Genomic DNA, 22,982 nt, shown 5'->3' on the forward strand with positions numbered 1-22,982 from the left:
GACTTGAACTCAGGGCCTGAGCCTGTCCCTGGCTTCATTTTGCTCAAGGCTAGCACTCTATTACTTGAGCCACAGCCACAGTGCTACTTCTGGCTAAATTTTAGCTTTTATGAATAGTGCTACTATGAACATTTGTATACAAGAATATATTCAAGCACCCACCTGTTGTCTATTATTTTGATTACATATCTTGGGATGGACTTGTTAGGTTATATGGTAATTGTGATCGACTATGTGAGGAAACTTTGAACTCTTTGCCAAGGATCTAAGTCCAAATTTTTATATCATTTTAGTTTATTTAATGTAATTGTGACAAGATGTTGCCATAGTGCATCAAGTCTAATGACTCAACGTTTCCTTGACTCTCTCTGAGTAATAGAGTAGTATACTTAAAACTATCAAAGTAATGTTTAAAAATATATATTCTCACCGGGGAGAAGCAGAAATCTACTATGATAATTTCACCTTTTCTCCTGCATCATAATAAACCCACAGATCAAAGAAAATCAGAATTTAAAGTAGCCTAGGAGGACAATTATCAACATTTTGTAAAATGAAAATATGTTGAGTGAAGTAAGCCAGGCCCAGAGAGACAGAGAATGCATGTTTTTCCTTATATGTGGAAGGTAGATTTAGTTTATAAACTTATAAATAAATACATTGAGTGGTATACAAATGTATTAGCTGAAATATGGTAGATTCAAGGGAGAACTCAAGTGTAATTCCTTAGAAAGGCAAAGTCAAAGCTCAGCAAAATAAAACACCAGGAAGTGAGTAGTTGAAAGGGATGGGGTGGGGTCAAGGCAGAAGGGGAAGACAAATGGGACGAGGTGGGAGAATGCAAGCAAGAATTCATGTGTATCCAACAAAATTAAGAAGGGAGAAGGAACAGATGTGGAGGGAGGGATGGATGAGAATGTTGAAAGGGGTGACACTAACCAAGATGCAGTGGATTCAAAAACTGCTTTGTTACATGGCAACTCCTGTGTACCACAACTAAAGATAATTTATGAAAATAGATGAAGAAAGTGAAAAGCAGAGGAAGCATTTTCTTTATTCTGGACGGACTCCAAGATGCTGAAGCTGCACATAGGCACTAGGTGGCACCAGAGAGCACAGGGTAATTAAAGGACAAGGAGGCTTGAGGGGGATTAGACTGACTCTATGACACTAGCTAGAGGGGACCCTAGCCTGTTCAGGTTTAGATTGAGAATTTGCTGTGTCCAAAGATAAATCCTGTTGATCCTGTTGAACCTGAACCCTCTCAATTTTTACCTACTGTGTTCTCAGATTGCTGCATAGAATTCAGTTTGAACCATCAACCTTGTCTTGCAGTCAGCTTTTGGGCAGCAGTGTGATCAGTTCCTGCAATACCCAGCCTCACCTGTCGCTGTCCCTTCTGTCCTCTCCAGTAACAGGGGCCTTCTTGTTCTTCATCCAGCATCCTAAGTACTTTGAACTTCTCTCTTTCCTTGTCTAAGATACTCCTTCCAAAGATGTCTGAGTGATTCTCTCCTGCCCATCATCTGGCTCTCTGTTCTAATTCCACATTACCAGGGAAGCCTTCTCTTGGCACCCGCATCTGGCAAAAGGCCTCTCCTCTCTGTCTTTGCCCTGGTATCACTATGTTGTCCAGATTGACCTCAAACATACCCTACTGTTTCAGCTTCCCAAGAACCCAGGGTTACAGGTACGTGTCACCATAACCAGTCATCTCTTTGCAAAGTACGTGAGCTCCCTGGGCTGAGGCTTTGTTTCTTTTGTTGTGCCTATAGTAGTGACAGACACATAAAGTATAAAGAAAAAGAGGAAGGAAGGAAAGGAACAGAAGGAAGGAGAGAGGAAGGGAGGAAGGGAGAGGCAAGGATAACTTCTAGAGTCACAGTTTTAGGGGTAAGTAATTTAAGTCATTATTTGGAGTGAAGCGTGGATATGTTATGAAATAGACTGTAATAGTCTCATAAATGTTTAAAATAAAATATTAATCTTCAAGGAAAGGTCTTTTGAGGAGAGCTGGCTAGGTCTACATTCTAGGCCCTTCCGTGTTCACATCTCCTGGAGCTGCAAATCCCCTTTGTCGTCTACTCTCTGGCTGCTTTGATGGGATAGCGTGAGGTGATTACTAGGATATTTATTATTTGGTGAGGTTGAGATTCTCATGCTTTTCATGCTTAGATGAGTGCAGCCTACCTACTGCCAATAGGGTTTTATTTGATTAGTGCGGTTTTCATAAATAGTGCCTATTCATTCTTAAACCTGTTCCCTTCTCACCCCTCAAGAGCAATCAAGCACATCAGTCTGATGCGGATACAGGTTTTCATAGGGTATGGGGGAAAAAGAGCGTTCATTGTGCTCTAGTAATATTCTCAGTACTAGAAAAAGCACATGCTGTGGGCAATGATAGCTCCTAACTGCGATCTTAGCTACTTGGGAGGCTCAGGATGGGAGGATTGTAGTTTGAGGTCAGCCCAGGCAGGAAACACTCAAGAGACTCCTTCTCAATCCACAGTTGGGCCCAGTGGTACATACTTGTCATCAAAGCCACACGATGTTGGAGGAGGGGGCACAGCGGGAAGAGCTGAGGTTGGAGGATTGTGGTTTCAAGCCAGCCTTAGCCAAAAAGCTCGGGTGGATGCATCTCCACAGAGGGCAGCTGGATGTAGCAGCAAGTTTCAATACTCCCAGTGGTAATGAGAAGCCTATGAAGTAGGAGAATCGAAACCCAGGTGTGCACCTGCATCAGAAGGGAGACCTTATCTAAACAAAAAGTAACCGGGAAACCACGCTGGTGACATGGCTTTGTCATATGATGCTTGCTTAACAAGTGGGGGGCCCCGAGTTCAAACTCCAGTCTTACCACCAACACCCCTCCCCCAACCAAAAATAAATAAATAAGTACCCATGTCAAGTGAAATACCTTCTCATTGTTTTTAAGTGTGCTATGGATAGACTTTGCTTTCAAATTTCTACTGATGGATGTTTTATATTCTTTAAAATCTTGTCAAAGTCTTTGGCATTTGGATCCCTTGATCGAGTGGTCACCCATAGATTTATCACCCCTCCATTGCTAAGGTGGCTGTCTGTGGAAGCATACAGCCTCATTGGGTAATGCCTACAGTAGCAGGCCTGGGGCCTCTGTAGGGGCCCCATAGCTTGTGCCTGGGGCTAGTAATTAGACTTAATCATAAGGCTTGGTTCAGGGATTGTACAGCCAAAAATGTAGTCTGGAGAGTTCAAAAATTCAACTTGTGGCCGCCTTTCTGTTCTTCATTGCTGGACCGGCTTTCTCAAGTTACTCTCCTTTTGACCAAATAAAGTCATAATCACAGGGAAGGGACTTCAGTGAAACATCTGCTGTGGGAACAAGCGAAGCTATTCACCTGCATAATCAAAGGGGCTCCTAAATTACACAGGGCGCAGTGGTGACCCGGGATCCAACCACGGGGCAGCCATACTGGAGATTCCCCTATGTAATAAGATGGAACTGATTGACAGAAAGAAAAATACTACTTGTGGAGCTCCATCACTCCTAAGTCAACTTAATTCTCAGTCCCAGGTCCTCTGTTAGGTGACATATGCCGTGATAGAGAAGGGGGGTAAAGATGGCAAGAGATCAAAACATGGATGGTGCCCAGTGCAAGTTACAAATGGCCAAGGCTGCAATCTCTCCCAGAGTGGATGCATCCTTTGAAGGAACTGATTGATCTTCTAAAAGATCAGCCTTCCTTCCTTCCTTCTTTCCTTCCTTCTTTCCTTCCTTCCTTCTTTCCTTCCTTCTTTCCTTCCTTCCTTTCTTCCTTCCTTCTTTCCTTCCTTCCTTCCTTCCTTCCTTCCTTCCTTCCTTCCTTCCTTCCTTCCTTCCTTCCTTCCTTCCACCTGTCTTTCTCAGAAATGAACTATGCAAATAGATTGTTTGTTGGGCATTAAGACCTTAGTTGCTTTGGGAAAAAAAATTAGTCTGCCCATTGCTCATTCGGAGGATGGTCCCAGGCTGGCTTTTATAGCAAGATACCTTTTCTAATGGAGCTAACATTTAAAGCTCATTCTGTTTCCCCTGGTAGAATCTTACTAATATACTCTAGAGTCAGGGCTACAGCACTTCTGAGTTCTAGGTGCACCTCTGGCTCATGGCCCTCTGCACCCAGCTTGATCTCAAACCAGGGATGTAACTAGCTATGGGATAGTAGCTGGCAACTGAGGAGGGTGCAGCCACACCAGTGAGGGGCTTTAGGTACTCATCAAGCCACAGAAAGGACCGAGCACCTACTCTTTTACCTAAATAGGGAACATTGATCCCTGAGCAGAGAACAAAGAACACATTAGAATTACATACTATGTAAGGAGGAGTGATTGAGGATATTATTCTCTCTGCAGCTTCCTGTTGGCTGCGGGGGGTGGGGGGGAAGGGGGTCACCCCCATGGTCATGCCGGGCCATCTGTCATGAACTTCTCAGGATGCCCTGTAGAACTCTTTGCCATCACTTCTGATTGTCCTTCTACCACACCCCACTTTTAAGCCTTTCTCTCCATTTCCTTCTTCCTTCCCCTCCCTCCCCTCTTTTCTCCATCCACTTCTTCCTTCAGAACTCCTTGGGATGCCTTTCAACAGTTGGTCTGTTCTGGCTCTGCTCCACATGGTTCCAGTTTTCTGATCCAGCCAAGAGAAGCTATATGTTACCTGCCTTGATACACTGTACGTTCTTACTTTCTCTCCCTCTCCCTCTTCCTCCTCTCCCTTTCTCTCACCCCCTCTCTGTCTTTTCTCCCTCCATCTCTCTCTCCCCTTTCCTCTGGTTGCAGTATCTCTTTCTTCTCTTCAGAAGTACAATACTTACTCACTTTTTCACTGCACATTTCCATCACTTTTGGGGAGTGGGAAATATTCAAGGGCTCTTATTCATTCATGCCTCATCCTACCTCTTAGAGTGGTTTTGAAGTTGCTAGTTGGTGGGAGTCAACTCCTTGAGAGAATTTCTTGTCTCCTGGCAGCCTCCTGAAGGCTGATGTGATGTCACATGCCACCCACTAAGACCAGGGTGTCACAGGGAGTGCAGAGGATGCTCAGTGCACAGAGGAAGGGAGGCACAAAGGAAGTCTGTGAGCAGCCAAGCCATTGGCTGATGAAGAGTTGGTTTTCTTCTTTCACCCTGAATACTGGAGGGAAGCCAGTGGCATCCGCAGTGTACTGAAGGGAAAATGAGGGAGATGAAATAGCCCCAGAGAGCAAAGGTGGGGGCCTCTTGTGGACCCCCATCCTTCCATAAGGGCCGATGTCTGCCTTCAAAGGAAAGTGGCATTTGAATTCAATCATCTGTTGCCCTCACCCAGTTGGTGGATAGATGACTTTGCCCTTTTGTCCTTATCTACATATCTTCACTCTCAGCAATCTGCATCTCCAGGCTGCAGCAGAAATCTCTTTGGGATGTGGAGAGTTAATCTTACTCTGTCCTAAAAAATATTATTTTTTAAAGTAAAGTAACACTATGTATCTGCCAAATTTCCTCTTTCAGCTATGTATTCCACCAATTCTTGATGATACCCAAAGGTATCTTTACCTCTTTTTTTTTGTTAAAATTACAAATCCACTTTTTTTATTTCCCATATGCTCTGTTTAGGAAGAAAATAATTCAGGGGGCTTATTTGATAGCAGCTGGCTTTATCCAGGGCCCCTTTTTGTTTGAGAGAGAGCTTAAGTTATATTGCGCCATTGGGCTACAATCTGTCACTCTTCTTTGAATCCTCAGCTTTGTGCTTCATATGTGACTGTGTTGCACTGAACTGAGCTCAAGTGCACCTCACTTATAATAGTGGGGTTCAAGTCAGATTGATCTTTACCCCCAAGGTCACCTGCAAGTACAGGCTCTGGTGCACCGAGAATACTGCTTGAGGAACATCTGTACTGAGTTACATGGGGCCAGTGATCTGGTCAAGCAAGTCAGAGGGATGTGGAGGTCATTGCTGGACCATCTTAGTAGCTGAACGTCTTCAGTAGTACATTCTTATATGTTAAGAAATCTAAGAACTCAGCTCAATGTCTGTCTGCTGAATCTCTCCTGCTAGAACACAGTGCTTGTGCATCGTGTATAATCAGCAGGGGGGTGGTGGTGGGGGTGGCACGGTGGCAGCTGGAGCTCCCTTTCAGTCTCTGATATTCTCTGGGCAGGAGAGGGAGCTACCTGTCTGTCAGCAGTCTGTGTCCTACTCTTTCTTTGCTGCCCTCGATTTGCACTTAGCTGCCCTGTCCCCAGCATACAAGGAGTACGAAGAAGAAGAAAGACACCACTTCATGCAAGCAAGCCCTCCTCTGGCCCCCTGTGCTATGCATGGCATGCCCGTAACCTCTCCGAGCCACCCAAGCCTCTGTTCAGCTGAGATTCACCTGCGGCCAGGTAGACAGTACAGGGATTGTTCAGAGCAAAACACTGTGCAATCAGTTGAAGATAACCAAGGCCCAGGGGTCAGGCGGGCTGCCCGGAGCATCTTTCATCTTTGACTTATATTGGTAGGGCGTGAAGTGTGGCATGGGCTTCGCCTGCTTGGTGGTCAATGGCTGCCTTGTTCTGTCCCCATTTATCTACCATCTCTTTCTGATGTCACAAGTTTCATTTGGATAGCTGACTTCAAAGGTGCTTTTCAAATTTTTTTTGATTTTTCTATTTCAGGGATAATAGCCCAGCTTTTCAAAAGCATTTTGCTCTGCAATCAAATCAAATATGCTTAAATGGACTGGGCCACGTTAACCCAGCTCATGCAGAGAGGTTTCCCCAAAGGTTGCCAAAAACCTAGTGCCAGGTCTGACAGCGGCACAAAGGGATGCTGTGTGTTTCTGTCCTCCTCAATTGTAGTCTTCTTGTCTTAAACCCATCCTTGTGCTGAGACTTAAAACACAAAGAAGATCTCTCAGCATGCCCTACTCTCTGTGCAAACTAAGTCAAATGAAGACCTTTCCCTCAGGTCTGCAGTTCTACCCCGAATAACTGAGGAGTGGAGTCAAATAACCGGCTCATTGAGTCTGCTCATGGATTGACTTTCAGTTCCATAAAAACTGAAGTTGAGCTCTGGACCTCCTATGATGTTGATTTAGACTTTGCTTAAGCCTCAGTCTGTTACATTGATTACAGGAGCTACCTACCACTTTGTGATCTGTTCTTTTCTTTCTTTCTATTATTTCCTTAATGGCTAAATGTTATGTTGTGGTTGATGGATCTATTTGGTGGCCTGATCGGATGTGGTATATGGGGGAGGGAGGCTGTATATGTGTTAGTTATGGGGCTTGAACTCAGGGCCTGGGTGCTATCCCTGAGCTTTTCTGCTCAAGACTCTACCACTTGAGCCACAGCTCCACTTCGAGTTCTGTGATGAATTGGAGATAAGAGTCTGACAGGTTTTCCTGCCCTGGCTGTGTGAACTGTCATCCTAGATCTCAGCCTCCACTGGTGCTCAGCCTGATCAGATTTTTGGGAAGGCTGAACACTGATAGAGTCTTGAGTCTTTACATTAAAGAGATACATTTCCAGTGAATAATGGCTAACATTTTTTATGATGGGCTGATCCTTGGGCTTGAACTCGGGGCCATAGTGTTTACCCTTGGCTATTTTTTTTAAAATTTTATTGTCAAAGTATGATACAGAGGGGTTACAGGTTCATACGAAAGGCAGTGAGTACATTACTTGTTTTACTTGTTACCTCCTCCCTCATTCCCCCCCCCCTGCCCACTTCTCCTCTCCCCCCAAGAGTTGTGCAGTTGGTTTACACCAAATGGTTTCTAAGTCTTGATTTTTTAATGGTTTGTCTTTTTGTTCTTTGTCTCTTGATTTTGGTATTCCCTCTCCCATCCCCAATTCTATTACCCGTATAGACAATATCCAGGGTACTCTGATGTAATACAGTGCTAGTGAGGGTACAGCCACAGGAAGGGACTACAAGAGAAACAAAACTAGACAAACCACTCAGTCAAACAAACAGACAAGGAAAAAGAGAAAAAAGGAAACAAGAGTTATACCACTGTTGTAATTACTCTCAACATGCCATGTGAACTCGTACTACTTTTTTCTCCCTTAGCTATTTTGCTCCAGGCTAGCACTCTACCGCTTAAACCAGCCTACTTCTGACTTTTGCTAGTTAATCGGGGATAAGAATCTCAAGGACTTTTCTGCTTAGATTGGCTTTGCAGCTCAAACTTCAGATCTCAGCCTCCTGAGTAGCTGGGATTATAGGAGTGAGCCACCAGAGCCAAGATAATAATGGCTAATCTTAATTGGAATATATTACTTTCTGGATACCAAAATAAGTATTTCATAGGCTTTATCTCACTTAATTTTCACCCAGTTGTTATGCCATTACTAGATAGCAGGTTTTTTGTTTGTTTGTTTGTTTTTGACATTACCATATTTTGCAGGTTAGAAAATTAAGGCTCAAAGAGTCTGGGATTCAAGCTCAGGTCATTTGCCTCCAGAGTAGAAGTCTGAGCTTTGAGTGTTTTGGTATTTGCTCATGTCCTGATGTCGGTGGCATCTAAGTAAAATAATTTTAGAGAAGAAAAAGAGGAGGCACTATGTTTTTTAACCAGGGAATATTTCTTTCTGGATGTTAGAGAATAGAACTCTGCAAGGTCTGAGAGGGCCCATACCTTTCTGGCTTTCAATCCTCTCTTACAGCTCAGGGTCTGGCTTCTCCCATTTACCCAGTGGGATGGGAAAACATTCCATTGCTTTTCTGGGTGATGGAATTGAAAAGTCCCATGCCATGTCTGGAGAGCAGGTAAACACACTCAACTCCACAAACTCCATGCTTTCAGCACTGGACTGATTGTTTGTGCACTTGAGTTCAGGGCAGAGTATATATATGATACTAACTATAGGAATACAATTTCAACAACTGGGAAAAATTGAGGGGAAAATTAACAAACTAGATAGGAAAAATTCCACACACTAAGATCAAGAGATGAAGAGTTATCTGAACAGATGTCCAGAAAAATAGATATATTAGTTCTCCATGAAATGAATCTGTAAGTCCAGATATAAAAGAAGCAAAGAGAGAGGTAAGCACATAAAACCATGGTGGGCAGCACTGACCTTGGTTGGGAGGACAATTTACAGGTAAACTAAAAGGAATCAGGAGGCAAAAAGATAGATTTTTTCCTGGTTACAGCTCAGGTTTGGGGCAAGAATAAAAGCGGGCAGAAAAATCCCAGCAACAATAAGAGTGTCATTCTGCTGAAGCTCAATATGAAATCAGAACAAATCATTGAGTAAATAGAACTTACCAGTACATAGTTTGCATCTTTTTTTTTTTTAAGGAGAGGGACTATGCATCTGTCAAGGCTAGCCTCAGGGGTTTAAGCCCTAGAGAGGGGAGAGGAAAAAGAGGACACACTTGGGCTCTAGTCCTGCAAGTCTCTTGGAAGATAATCATCTGCTTTCAGAGAAGGAGAGAACATTCACACAAGCTGGCTGGAAAGACCCCAATTAACGTTAGAGGGCCTTTGAATCCTGAGCTCAGTGGTTTTGGAAAGCTGGCTTGTGGGCACTTGGATGTGCAACCCAGCATGATTACAGGAAGAATAAGTGAGATCAAGAAAGCACCACAAGGGCTGGGGATATAGCCTAGTGGCAAGAGTGCCTGCCTCGGATACACGAGGCCCTAGGTTCGATTCCCCAGCACCACATATACAGAAAACGGCCAGAAGCGGCGCTGTGGCTCAAGTGGCAGAGTGCTAGCCTTGAGCGGGAAGAAGCCAGGGACAGTGCTCAGGCCCTGAGTCCAAGGCCCAGGACTGGCCAAAAAAAAAAAAAAAAAAAGAAAGCACCACAAGTTGGATAAGAAATGTAGGCACTGCCTTACATATGAAACTGTAACCCCTCTGTACATCACTTTAACAATAAAGAAATGGAAAAAAAAGAAAGCACTACAGATATTTAATAAGACATTCAATACATTCATATGATTTGAGGCTGGGCATGCTAAGATGCTGGATTAGTATTAGAATCCAAATGGTAGCAAGATAAAAATACCATAAAACTAACAACTGCCTCAGTGCAGAATAAAGGTAGATAGGCACACCCTCAGGAAAAGGAAAAAGAAGCTTGTAAGTGACAAGAGCCTGGGATATACAATAGCCCCAAGAGTAAGCTAAACACTTTGCCTGCATAAATAAAAACATGAAGTTTGGAATTTGGAAAAAATAAAAGGAAACCAACATATTTTTAATGTTTTCCTAATGCAAATACTTTCGAACATATTATCACAGTCCTTATTCACAGGCCATAAATCTCAGTTTTTGCAGATGAGACATAGAACTCAGGACAAAGAATCATCACTAATTTTCTCAAGATCCTGTATGCAGGAAGTAGAAATGTCAGAGTTCAGACTCAGGTCAGTTCCCTTTCAAAAACCCTCTCCTTTCCAGTGTCCCACAGTGAGGTTCTGTTTGCACCACAGGGGCAAGCTGGGTGGCAAGCGCTGCTTTCCAGGACAGGTGTCAGTGATTGAAGGTATTTTTAGAAGCTGATTCCTCTGCATTATACTCTGGAATTGGCTCAGGGCAACAACCTTTCTTGGGTGATGGTGAGGGCAAAAATATAATGTTCTTTCAATGATGAGAGAGATCTGGAAGTGGTTAGCAAACTAAAGGCGAAGAGGTAGATTTGAAATGTCTGCATGTCCAAGAAGGAAGCAGAGATCATATACAACAGAGTTACACAGCCAATGGGGGAGAGCTACAAGGATGCTAATTTCTGCTATGTATTAGTTGTTACTGCTGCTCTGACAAATTGCCCAATGTTTGTGGCTTCAAGAACACAGATTCATTATCTTGAATTTCTCTAGTTCAGAAATCTGACATGTATCTCATTGGATTAAAGGTGTCACCACAGCTATGCTTCTTCTACTGGCAGGTCATTTCTTTGATTATTCAGCATCTAGAGGTTATCTGGTTATTTTGACCAACTGTTTCCTTTGTCCAAAGAAGTAATATTGCATCTCTCTGATGGCTTTGTACAGTCACATTTCCCTTATATACAAACTAGACTCTCATTTAGAGTTTAGGTTATTACATTGGGCTCACACGAATAAAAAGAATAATCAACCTATGACAAGATAATTAAACTATGCATCATATCTACAAACATATATTTGCTGGGCATGGTAAAATATGCCAGGGATTAGATCATTGTAGATGGCATTGAGAAGCCATTACTGCTCCTATCACACTTTCATGGTGAGGATTCCTAATACAGTTGGCTTTATTATTCTTCTGATAGAAGGATTCTGTCACAAGCATATTGGATAAAGTTCCTCCAGAACTGATGGCTGGATTCTCAGAAGGTGACCTTATTTGAAAATGGGGTCTTTGCAAATGTAACTAGTTTCAGTGAGGCTGGAGTAGAGTTGACCTTAAACCTAGAGATAAATGTGCTTGTAATACACAAGAGGCCCATGGAGTGAAGAAGGCCGTGTGAAGACAGAGCAGTCTGGAGTGGGAAAGATACAAGTTAAGGAAACCTAAGGATCCTTGAAAGCCATGAGAAGAAAGAAGGAGGCAAGGATGGACTCTTTGAAGTGTCTTTGAGGGAGTCTGGCTCTGCTGACACCTTGAATTCAGACTTCAGACTCAAGGCATCTGAGAGAAACATTTTTGTTTTAAACATCTATTTATGGTAATTTGTTATTGTAGGCTTAGGAACTCAAAGCCCACGGGAAGAGTTAGAACTCCTGGGAGCTCTCCTTAGGCACCCGTGTTATCATCTAACTTTTTAACTGGTTCTTTTTAGCATGCAGTTTCCTATGTATCCTCCCCGACCTCAGCTCTACTATGATGGTTAAAGGAATGGACCTCAGAGCCTTGGGGTCAGAGGTGAGAACTGGGCTTCTCTAAAACTTCATTCTCATATTTGTAAAGCAGGGATAATAATTTTACCTATCTTGTACAGTTTTGGCAAGGAGTAAAAAATATATCCATGGTAAAGAAAACTCTCAATGAAGTCTACCTACTGTGTGTGTGCATTTGTATGTGTGCGTGTGCATGTGTGCATGGATGCACACATGTGCTGGTACTGGGGCTTGAACTCACAGCCTTGCTTTGCTTTTCCATTCAAGGCTGTCCTGCTACCACTTGAACCACATCTCTACTTCTGGCTTTTTGTCTGTTTAATTGGAGATGAGTCTCTCAGATTTGTCTGCCTCAAATCTCAGCTTCCTGAGTAGCTGGGATTATAAGCATGTACTACTGGTGGGAAGCTCCTATTCATTCTTTCTATGATAGTTTATGGTGCCTGTGGCATGGAATGGTAGTGATATAAGATATCTAATGGGTACTTAGGACATCTTAACGGACAACACAGACGAAAACTCACTATATCATGATGTTTATATTCCACTAAGGAACAGAACATAATGGATAGCAGACACAGTAAACGTTTAATAAACTAGAAGAGCTATAGAAAATATAAAGCAGAATAAGGTTCATAGGAGTACACGTAGGGGATTGGACACTGGAACTTTAAAAATAGAATGAGGGTAGGCCTCATTGTGAAAGATGATTGAGAAGGTGAGATCACTCTTCCTGCAAAATTCAGCAGAAGAGTGTTGAAGGCAGAGAGAGCACAGACCCCAGGACAGAGCTACGGTTCCTGTACTTCAAGAAGAGAAATAGAAGGGACAGAGGCAGTACATCTGGAAGAGATGGGGCCATACACATAAAGAAAGGCAGGGTTATAGAAGAAATACAAGAACGGAGACCATGTAAGGAATTTGTAGTATTTGGAGAGAGTTCGCTAGTGAATTTGATCATGCTAAATTCAGAGCAGACTCTCCAGACTGTCTAGAAGAGCTCTTTGTAAAGCAATGTTCCAATAACTGTGCAATGAATAATTTGATGCTTATAATTAAAAGGGCTTTTGTAACTATGCACCATCTATGTAAGACTAGCATGGCTCATACATGGTCTCTATGACTTCTCTGCTGCTAATCATTGCTGAATGGCAACTACAAATTGTAGATTGCTTACTTAGCTGGCTTGCAAACAAAATCAGCCCACCCTCCTTAGGTTTCTTCCTTTGAAACATTTTGAAGAACATCTTACCTAAATGCACACGATGGGAAAAACTTAAGATGTGAACAATTTAAGTGTGCCAGGCAAATTCTCTATTGGTTCCCTTTAACTATGGTGAAATTGTGATACTTATCTCTTAAATTTCTCTGTGCCCTTTATTTCTCACTATTATTTTTATCTTAAGTTCTAATCCTGTCTTCTTTTCTTACTTCCTAGCTTCTGCTCCAGGCCATTGAGGGCCTTTTCATCTAGGAATCTCAGAGAGAGAATGAACTCCTGATCCCTTTAGCTCATGGCTTAAACCTACTTTATAACCTCAAATATTTAAAACCAGAGGAATTGGCCCATTGCTCAACATTTTATTTCATCTTGAGCTTTCACAAAGCAGGCTTCTCTGATGACAGAAAAGGACTTATTTTCTAATCAGATCAGCCTGAACTCACCCTAAATTTGACAATGGTCTCCTAGTCTGACAATTCTTAAAATTGGAGCTATCTTGGAGTCATCTATGAGACTGCATATTACTACCACATTGAGGGCCACATCCCAAATCACTAATTCAGAAACCTCCAGGAATGTGGTCGAGGAATCTGTGTTTTCCAGTCTCCTTGTTCTTTGGGACAAGGGTGTTCCATGGACTTAGTACATACAGTTTTGGTTTTTTTTTTCCTTTTGGCACTACTGAGTTTCCATTCCAGGTCTTACACTTGCTAGGAAGATACTCTACCACTTGAGCCATGCCTCCAGCTCTTTCTATTTTAGTTAATTTATATTTTAAACTATTACTATAGCATAAATTAATTGTACAATAAGTTTTCACTATAATGTTTACATAGCAGCATATTATATACCTTGATCAAATTTCCCCCTCTCACATTATTCTTTCTTTTCTTGGAGGAGAGAGACCAGTTCTGACTTTGAACTAAGAGCTTTACCATATGCTTTGGCTCAACTTTTTTACTCACTGCTAGTGCTCTACCACTTGAGCCATACCTCTAGTCTGGAATTTTGCTGGTTAATTGGACATGAGTCTCTTCGACTTTTCTGCCTACGCTGACTTTGAACTGAGATCCTTAGGTCTCAGCCTCCTGAGTAGCTAGAATTCTAGACATGAGCCACTAATGGCTATCTATATTACTCTTTCTTAACTCTCTCTTTTAATAGTTACTCTTCTGTGGATGTTATTAAGCTATTTTCATAAATACTGTACTTATATAACATTCGTCTTTATCACACTCGTCTTTCTCTCTCCACCTCCCTTCCTGTTTGTCTCCCTCCGAAAAAGCCAGTCCTTCTTTTACAGACAAATTTCACATGTGGACTCTGATCCTCCTATTGTTTGACTCCTATGTAGTTGGGATAACAGTTGCAGCCACACTTAACTTCCTGATTGAAATGGAGGTCTTGGTAACTTTTTGTCCTGGCTGGCCTTGAACCCTGACCCTGTTTCTCCCTACCACCTTAGTTGCTGGGTTTTCATTGTGAGCATCCTCTCCTGGACCCATGGACTTCTTTCTAATACCATCATACATAAAACATCAGTCACCTCCAGAAAAGTCATCCAGACCATTCCTGCAATTCATTCAACTTTTTCAGAAAAGTAAAGGGTTAAAATGATAAAAAAAAATTTAGCAAATTCTCTTTTAGGATAGATGGGAATGGATATGTTCACTACTCAATTTACTAACTGTGTTTAGGGGAAGCAGTTTACTAGCCATGGATAGGAAAAACATGGACCTGACCCTCTGGTGTTCTGTAATGAGGGAGAGAGGCATACAGGTAATGCATTGTGGGAAGTGGCCCAAGGAACAGACCTGTGCTTTGTAATGTAGAGGCAGGTTCCCAGGTAGATACATGACAGGAGATGCATGTGTTGCCTGTGTGAGGAAAAGTGTTTGCAGAGATCCATGTCATTTGTTCCCAGATGTTTTGTCCTTACATCAGCTTCAACCTTCAGGTTGGGATGAGCAAGCTTGAGTGATGTTCTTTTTTTAAAATATCCTTTGAGTCTACACAATATCTGTAGCTATGTGTAGACAGGTGACAAGGTCAAAGAACCAGTAAACTTGAGGTATAAAGAAGGTCATAGAGAAGGAGAGCATCGGGGATGAGAAATGAGTTTCTGTGTAAATAAGGTTTTGTGCTAAAAGCAAACAATTGTTCCCAAGTAGAAATGGAACAAGCAGGGAAGGGCAAAACCTGAAGACTAAAATCATGTCCCATAGAGACTATGATAGAGTTTACAATGAGATATAATTATTAAAAAATATTTGTCTTGATAAATCTATCATAGATTCTCCAGAAACTTCTCTGTAAGTCCCCAGAAAGTTGGGCACAAAAAAGTCCATTGCTCATCTCCTTTTTAAGCAGACCCACTTTCCCCTATTTCTTTGAATAAATGTTGCCATTTTCTTTCACTACAAACAAATTCTCTGAATTCCTGCATCAGATCATAGCTGGCAGAAAGCTCCTGAGATGTGTGGATGCAGAAGCCCTGAAACACAGAGGAGCCCTCACAGCCGGGGGTGGGGGGGGGGGTCTGTGGGAGGAGATGACTGGAATCCTTAGTAGAAATGGGACATTGTTCCCTTGTCGTTTAAAAGATGTGACTCTGGTTCTTTACTCTGGGATTCATAGTGTTTGTTCCATATGTCAGGGCTAACATTCTGTATAACTTTGCAGTGGATATGCCTGCTGCCCTGCCCAGCTCACATAGTGGGAAGTGGTTACCTATGCGTCACTTTGCCTCTGATGTGTTAAGGTGCTAACTTTGTGCCTTCTGCTTTTTGCCCTTCATACGATTGTATTGTGTTGTCAGCAGAGCATGCAGAAGTGACCCTGTGCACCTCTGAAGGCACTTAATGATGGAATTAATAATGCCTTGTCTGGTGTGTGTGTGTGTGTGTGTGTGTGTGTGTTCACTTATGACTATGTACACGGACTAGTATCTGTAGATGCAGTATGCACTTAGCTGTTTATTTATGGCTGCAGTTCTTTTATCTTATCTCATCTTTACAACTTTTCAAAGAAAACAGAGACCGTTTATGTTTTATTCAAGCCTCACGGCTAGTAACACGAGAGGCGGAGCCTGGATTTCAAGCAGAGCTTCCAGCTGCAAATCTCACTCTCTCTAGTGTACAGCATTCACACACTTCATGGTGCATTCTTTGTGAGTGGCACAGCCTGCAGCGCTTCTAAGGTGGAGCTGTCGTCTTTACTCATTTACCACTCCCAGAATTTTCTTCTCAGTATGCAGTGTAAATGGGGTGCCCTGATATTTTCTCCTTAAAGATTCAGTATTGGTTCTGGATAGACACCCACCTGGCTATTTATTAGTGCCCTAACATTTACAAGTGCCACCATTAATGCTGCTGCCTCTAACTGTATGGTCAGTATTGGCAAAGCTTTGCGAGATCATACAATGACTTCATACGTTGCTCCTGTATATACAAAAGTCTTGTCTACCACCAAGACAAGGGATTCGAATTGCAATGGAAATATCCATTGGGATGAACCAGAAAATGACAAGAGAAGGACTCTAAGTCTATCTGCCCCGCCCCCCCCACCATGGTAGCTGTTGTCATGTACAGTAATGATTTACATAGCTTCAAAGGTACTGGGGTTGGGTAATTTTGCCTTTTATGAAATATCACCCTGAGGTCAAGAAATAAATGTCACAGGCACCTAGAAGAGCAAGTTGAAAAGGTGAGAGGCATGGATCCCGTCTCCAGGGTGACCCAAGGTTTTCCAAGCACACCCTGACAATGCTCGGCACCGTTTGTCCTCATCTGTGGGTGGGTGGGGGCATAAATCCCCTGGAGCCCTGTGGTTATTAATGTGGCACCAGCTGCTCCGTCTTTATTGCTGTCAGTCACGGTGCTTGCCTCTGCCAGTCTGCTGAGACGTGGCCTCCATGGTTGTAGTGCAGGTGGCCCAGCCCTGTTTGTAGGCTCTTTGCCCTTTCTACCTTCCAGCCGGCCCAGACTTGGGGTAACAGTTTTCCCTTTTTCAGTGACCACTGATGTCAGACAGCGCCACCTGCTGAACAGAGGTGGGATAGTTAAAATTAGAGTGTTGTGAGCATCTGTGGAATTAGCTGCCTAGCAGCCTCAGTCTACTCCATGTCTGCTTCCAGGCCCAGGTGTGAGTTTCAGTTGTGGAAGTGGCTACTAATGAAGGGCACAGGACAATCCAAATGTACTTAACACCATGACTGTACTAACTAATAAATGGTTAAGGTTGTATGTTACATATTTACCACAATTTCAAATCCATAGAACTATATGATGGATGAAAGTATTAAATGAAGTGATTTTATTTGGTCATCAGAAATAAATAGATAAATAAGCTAGTTGTCGGTGGTTCATGACTGTAATCCTAGCTACTCTGGAAGCTGAGATCTGAGGACTGTGGGTCGAAGCCAGCCTGGGCAGGAAAGACTGTGAAAGTTTAGGGACAGTGCCCACGTCCTGAGTTTAAAACATAAATTATGGGCACAATACACAAACAGACAAATAAACAAGTAAATAAAAAAATCTGAGGACATTCAAGGTAATAAATACCTTACCTTCCTAAAACTCTTTCTTTACTTTTTTTTTCACGAATCTTCAAATTGATAACAAGGGAATTCAATGCACTCATTTAAGGAAATGGCAGGGTGTTAATTAGAAATGACCCCATTTTCTGAGACTCTGGTTCTGGTCCCCAACTATTCTAGCCAGCTGTGCTGAGCACTTGGTTTTTCTGAGCTGATCTATTAACTCATCTATATATTTTTTAACACTAAGGGTAAGAATTCAAATATTCTCTCACTTATTTCTCAGATGCCTGACCAGGTCCATTCTTTAATAAATATTTTATTTAATAAGGAGAGAACAAAAGGGATAGTACCTGTGTCAGTTTTCATGATGAGAACTTTAATGCTTTAGTGAGTTGTGGAAACATTTTATGAACATAAATCAGTATTTTGTCAAAGGAAATAGAGTAGATATTTGACTAAGTTTCATGTAGTGCAGTTTTGAGCAATATTGCTTTTGATTATTTCTATGAACTATCCCCATCTTTAGTTTGTATATCTTGGTAGAATAAAACAGGATGGAAGAGAGTGAGCAGGTCATGACCCTTCATTTTGAGGACCCGTCCCCCACATTCGATGGCTGTCAATGTCCTGTTTCAGATTTTTTATGCTGTATCGCAGATAGTTTGAAAGTATAGTTTCTCATAAATCAAACATATTTGAAGGCCCAGGGACCTGGCTGGACAGGACTAAACAGTCTAGTTGTTGATGTTAAATTTTCTAGACTCTGAAGATTATTCCTACTAAAAATGCCTATCCACTCATTTGTTATCTTCTCCAGTACTCTATTCAGTGACCAAGCAGTTGTCTATGACAGACTTTGTATGTGTAAAATGCTCACCACAATTAACGTCGGGGAGGGATGTTCTCATTCTTCCCTGAGAGTCTGTTGCATAAAGGATTTTAAGATTCCCAGAGGGGTTTCACAAATCCCCAGTATTTCTTGCTAGAGGTTGAATAATATCCTAACAATGGAATAAAATCATCATAATAATGGAGGGACCAGTGGCCTCTGATAAATGAAAATTTTAGAATCCCCAATTCTCAGTCCTTTGAAGCTAAATTAGTCAAGGTAGGTTATAGCAAAGCAACATCAAAACTCAGATATATATATTCCCTAGAAGCACTTTCAAAATTATTCTATAATATGGCTCAGGGGAGCTTAGATGGGATGTTTCTTAGATATAGGGCTGTCATAAATACACTTCAGATTCCTTCTACCTTGGACCTTGGTAGGCTATGCAAGCTTTACTTTAGTACTGGCCATAACCAAGCATAGTCAACAACATATTCTCTTGAGGTAATTTTAGTTCAGCTAATTGTGGAGCTTGGATAATGAAGACAGTGTCATAATGGTAGCCAATATGTAAGAGAATTATCTGTGCCTATAAAAAAGACCAATTAAATTTCAAACCATTCTTTTTTTTATGGAACTCACATTACATTATACATTGGACTTGTGGTGACTTTAAAAAACAGAATTGGGAATGGAAAAAGATGTCAGGAGGTTTTAGTACCATCAAAGAACACAAAACGTTACACTCAATGGTTACATGAACTATGGTCACAAGTGAAATGTATTTTACTGTGGACAGAGACATTCGTTCAAACTTTTTGTGACTAGGAAGAAACACCTTGTGAGAACCTTCTAACGTGCTTTGTTCTAAATCTCTATTCATTTCAGATTATGATTATTTAGCAAAATCTACTGATTGATTACTCCTTAATGCCCTGGATCTACCCACCATCTACATTTCTTGCAAAAAAAAATGTACAGACTGATGTCCAAAGTGTTTTTCATGGATTGTAAGACTAGAATCAAGAGTTCAAGTTCACATGACAGTTCCATGAGGTTGCTAAGGGTCCTGCTCTCTAATTTTTGGTTCCAACATTCCTAGAAAATGACCGCCACCATCATGGTCTAGAATAGTCCCCAGCATTCCAGTTATTGACAGAGGATGAAGAGCTCAATAAGTGTATGTCTTATAAATGCTAAAAGAGAATGGTTCAAGTATGCCTGTAAAGTATTTTACAGGATTTTCCACTTGAACCAACTTATCTAGATTACAACCAATTACCAATTCAACAGTACTTGATAAAAAGAGCTTTCAGTTCAGTTTCCCATGGTTCTGGATAGAAAATAGGAAGGGTATACGCTGTAGACTGAATCAAACATTCTTTTTGTGAAGGGGGAAATGTTGAAAACTTGGCATTGAGTTTACTCTACCTTGTACACATGGCAGTTTGGTTAGTATATAGTCTATGTTACTATAACAAAGAGATCTCAAAATGCTGTAGCTTAAATGTTTTTATTATTATCTTTATGAAATAGTGGTGGCTATATTTCTTGGGGCTAGTGGGCCTGATCTGTCCTCTTAAAAGGTGTTATTCATTTATGGGCAAAGGTGTTTTCTCCAGTGATTAGTGTTATCTAATGGGAAGAATTTTTAAAAAAAATAGTAGGGCAATGTGCCCAGAGGTGGTTGACCTACAGCTATTTTCATCTTCTGTTGGTCAGAACTTAATCATAGTTACATACCCAGTTGCTAGGGTGCCATCTCAATTTTCTTTCTGTCAAAGAAAAAGAGAACAACAGGAGGATATAACCATCCTAAATAACTATACACCAAATACAGGAGTACCCAACTTCATCGAACAAACACTACTGACTCTAAAAACACTCATAGACCCAAACACATTGATAGTTGGAGACTTTAACACTCCACTGTCACCTCTGGACAGATCAACACACCAAAAACTGAACAACAAAACCACAGAACTAAACAACTGCATAGACCAACTAGACTTAACTGACATCTACAGAATATTCCATCCAGCAACACCAGAATAAACATTCTTTTCAGCAGCACATGGAACATTCTCCAAAATATATCACATCTAAGGGCACAAAGAAAATCTGTACAAATTCAGAAGTATCAAAATCATTCCCTGCATTCTCTCAGACCACAATGGAATAAAATTAGAGCTCAACTCAAACAGCCACCACAGAAAATCCTGCAATTCATGGAGACTAAACAACACACTGCTGAACCACCAGTGGGTCATTGAAGAAATTAGAACAGAAATTCAAATGTTTATGGAATTAAACCAAGACGAGTACACAAAGTACCAGCTCCTTTGGGTCACAGCAAAGGCAGTACTCAGAGGAAAATTTATATCTCTGAGTGCATACACCAACAAACTGGAGAAACAGCAACTCAACAACTTAAGGAAGCACCTTAAGCTCCTTGAAAGAGAACAACAAGCCAAACCCCAAGTCAGTAGATGGAAGCAAATAATTAAAATCAAATTAGAATTAAATGACTTAGAGACAAAAAAAAACACCACAAACATCGAAAGAATGAACAAAACGAAGAGTTGGTTCTTTGAAAAAATTAACAAGTTAGACAAACCCCTGGCAAACCTGACCAAAAAACGAAAGCAGCACACCCAAATAAAAAAGATCAGCGATGAAACAGGTAACATCACCACAGAAATAACCAAAATTCAGAACACAAGAAGAGACTATTTTGCAAACCTTTATGCCAACAAATTCAAGAACTTGGAAGAAATGGATGATTTCCTAGAAAAAAAAGATAAACTCAATCATGAAGATTTAAACCTTCTAAACAGACCCATATCCAGCATTGAAATAGAAACGGCAATAAGAGATCTCCCATCCAAGAAAAGCCCAGGTCCAGATGGATTCACAGCAGAATTCTACAAGACATTCAAAACAGAACTCACACTAAATATTTCTCAAACTCTTCAATGAATTTGAAAGAGAAAGTTCACTACCAAACACATTCTATGAAGCTAGTATAACCCTCATCCCAAAACCAGGCAGGGACTCATCATGGAAAGAGAACTGTAGACCGATTTCCCTGATGAACATTGATGCAAAAATTCTCAACAAAATTCTGGCCAATCGACTTCAACAGGTCATCAAAAAAATCATACAACATGATCAAACTGGATTCATCCCAGGGATGCAAATTTGGTTCAATATACACAAGTCAATTAATGTAATCCACCACATCAATGGGAGAAAGGCAAAGAATCACATGGTTATATCTCTAGATGCAGAAAAGGCATTTGATAAAATCCAGCACCCATTTATGATAAAAGCCCTGGAAAAACTGGGATTCCAGGGAGCACCCCTGAATATAATAAAGGCAGTCTATGACAAACCAACAGCAAGCATAATTCTAAACGGTAAAAAGCTAAAGCCATTCCCTTTAAAATCAGGAGCAAGACAGGGATGTCCGCTCTCTCCCCTCCTCTTCAACATAGTACTAGAATTCTTAGCCAGAGCAATTAGGTAAGAAGAAAACACAAAGGGTATCCAAATAGGAAAAGATGAAGTTAAACTTTCTCTCTTTGCAGATGACATGATCTTATACCTAAAGAACCCCATAGACTCTATTCCAAAGCTATTAGAGCTGATCCAAAACTTTGGCAAAGTAGCAGGATATAAAATAAACCCTCAAAACTCAACCGCTTTTCTATATGCTAATGTCCTGAAGACTGAGGCTGAAATCAGGTAAGCAACTCCTTTTGCAATAGCCTCAAAAAACATAAAATACCTAGGAATAACCCTAAGCAAAGAAGTGAAAGCCCTCTATGGTGAGAACTTTAAAAACATGAAAAACGAAATTAAGGCAGAACTAAAGAAATGGAAAAACCTCCCATGCTCCTGGATTGGGAGGATTAATATTGTCAAAATGGCAATATTGCCAAAGGCTATCTACAAATTCAATGCAATACCCATTAATATCCCAACACCATTTTTTAAGGAAATAGAGGAAGCAATCCAGAAATTCATATGGAACAATAAAAGACCACGAATAGCAAAAACAATTCTAAGCAGAAAGAACAGTGCTAGAGGAATTACAATACCAAACTTCAAAAACAGCTTGGTATTGGCACCGGAACAGGCCTGAAGACCAATAGACCAGAATTGAAGACCCAGAAATGAACCCACAGAACTATGCCTACTTATTCTTTGATAATGGAGCTAAAAAAAATAGGATGGAAGAAAGATAGCCTCTTTAACAAATGGTACTGGCAAAACTGGTTCAACACCTGCAACAAACTAAAACTAGGTCCTTATATATCACCCTGCACCAAAATCAATTCCAAATGGATCAAAGGCCTCGAAATTAAAACAGATACCCTGAAAACACTAAAAGAAGGAGTAGGAGAAATACTTGGGCTTCTTGGCACAGGATGAAACTTCCTTAACAAAGACCCAGAAATGCTACAAATCAAGGAAAGGATGGACAAATGGGACTGCATCAAACTGCAGAGCTTCTGCAGGGCAAAGGACATAGCTCGCAAGATAAACAGAAAGCC

This window comes from Perognathus longimembris, chromosome 11 (genome assembly GCF_023159225.1).
Source record: "Perognathus longimembris pacificus isolate PPM17 chromosome 11, ASM2315922v1, whole genome shotgun sequence".
Classification (NCBI taxonomy): Eukaryota; Metazoa; Chordata; class Mammalia; order Rodentia; family Heteromyidae; genus Perognathus; species Perognathus longimembris.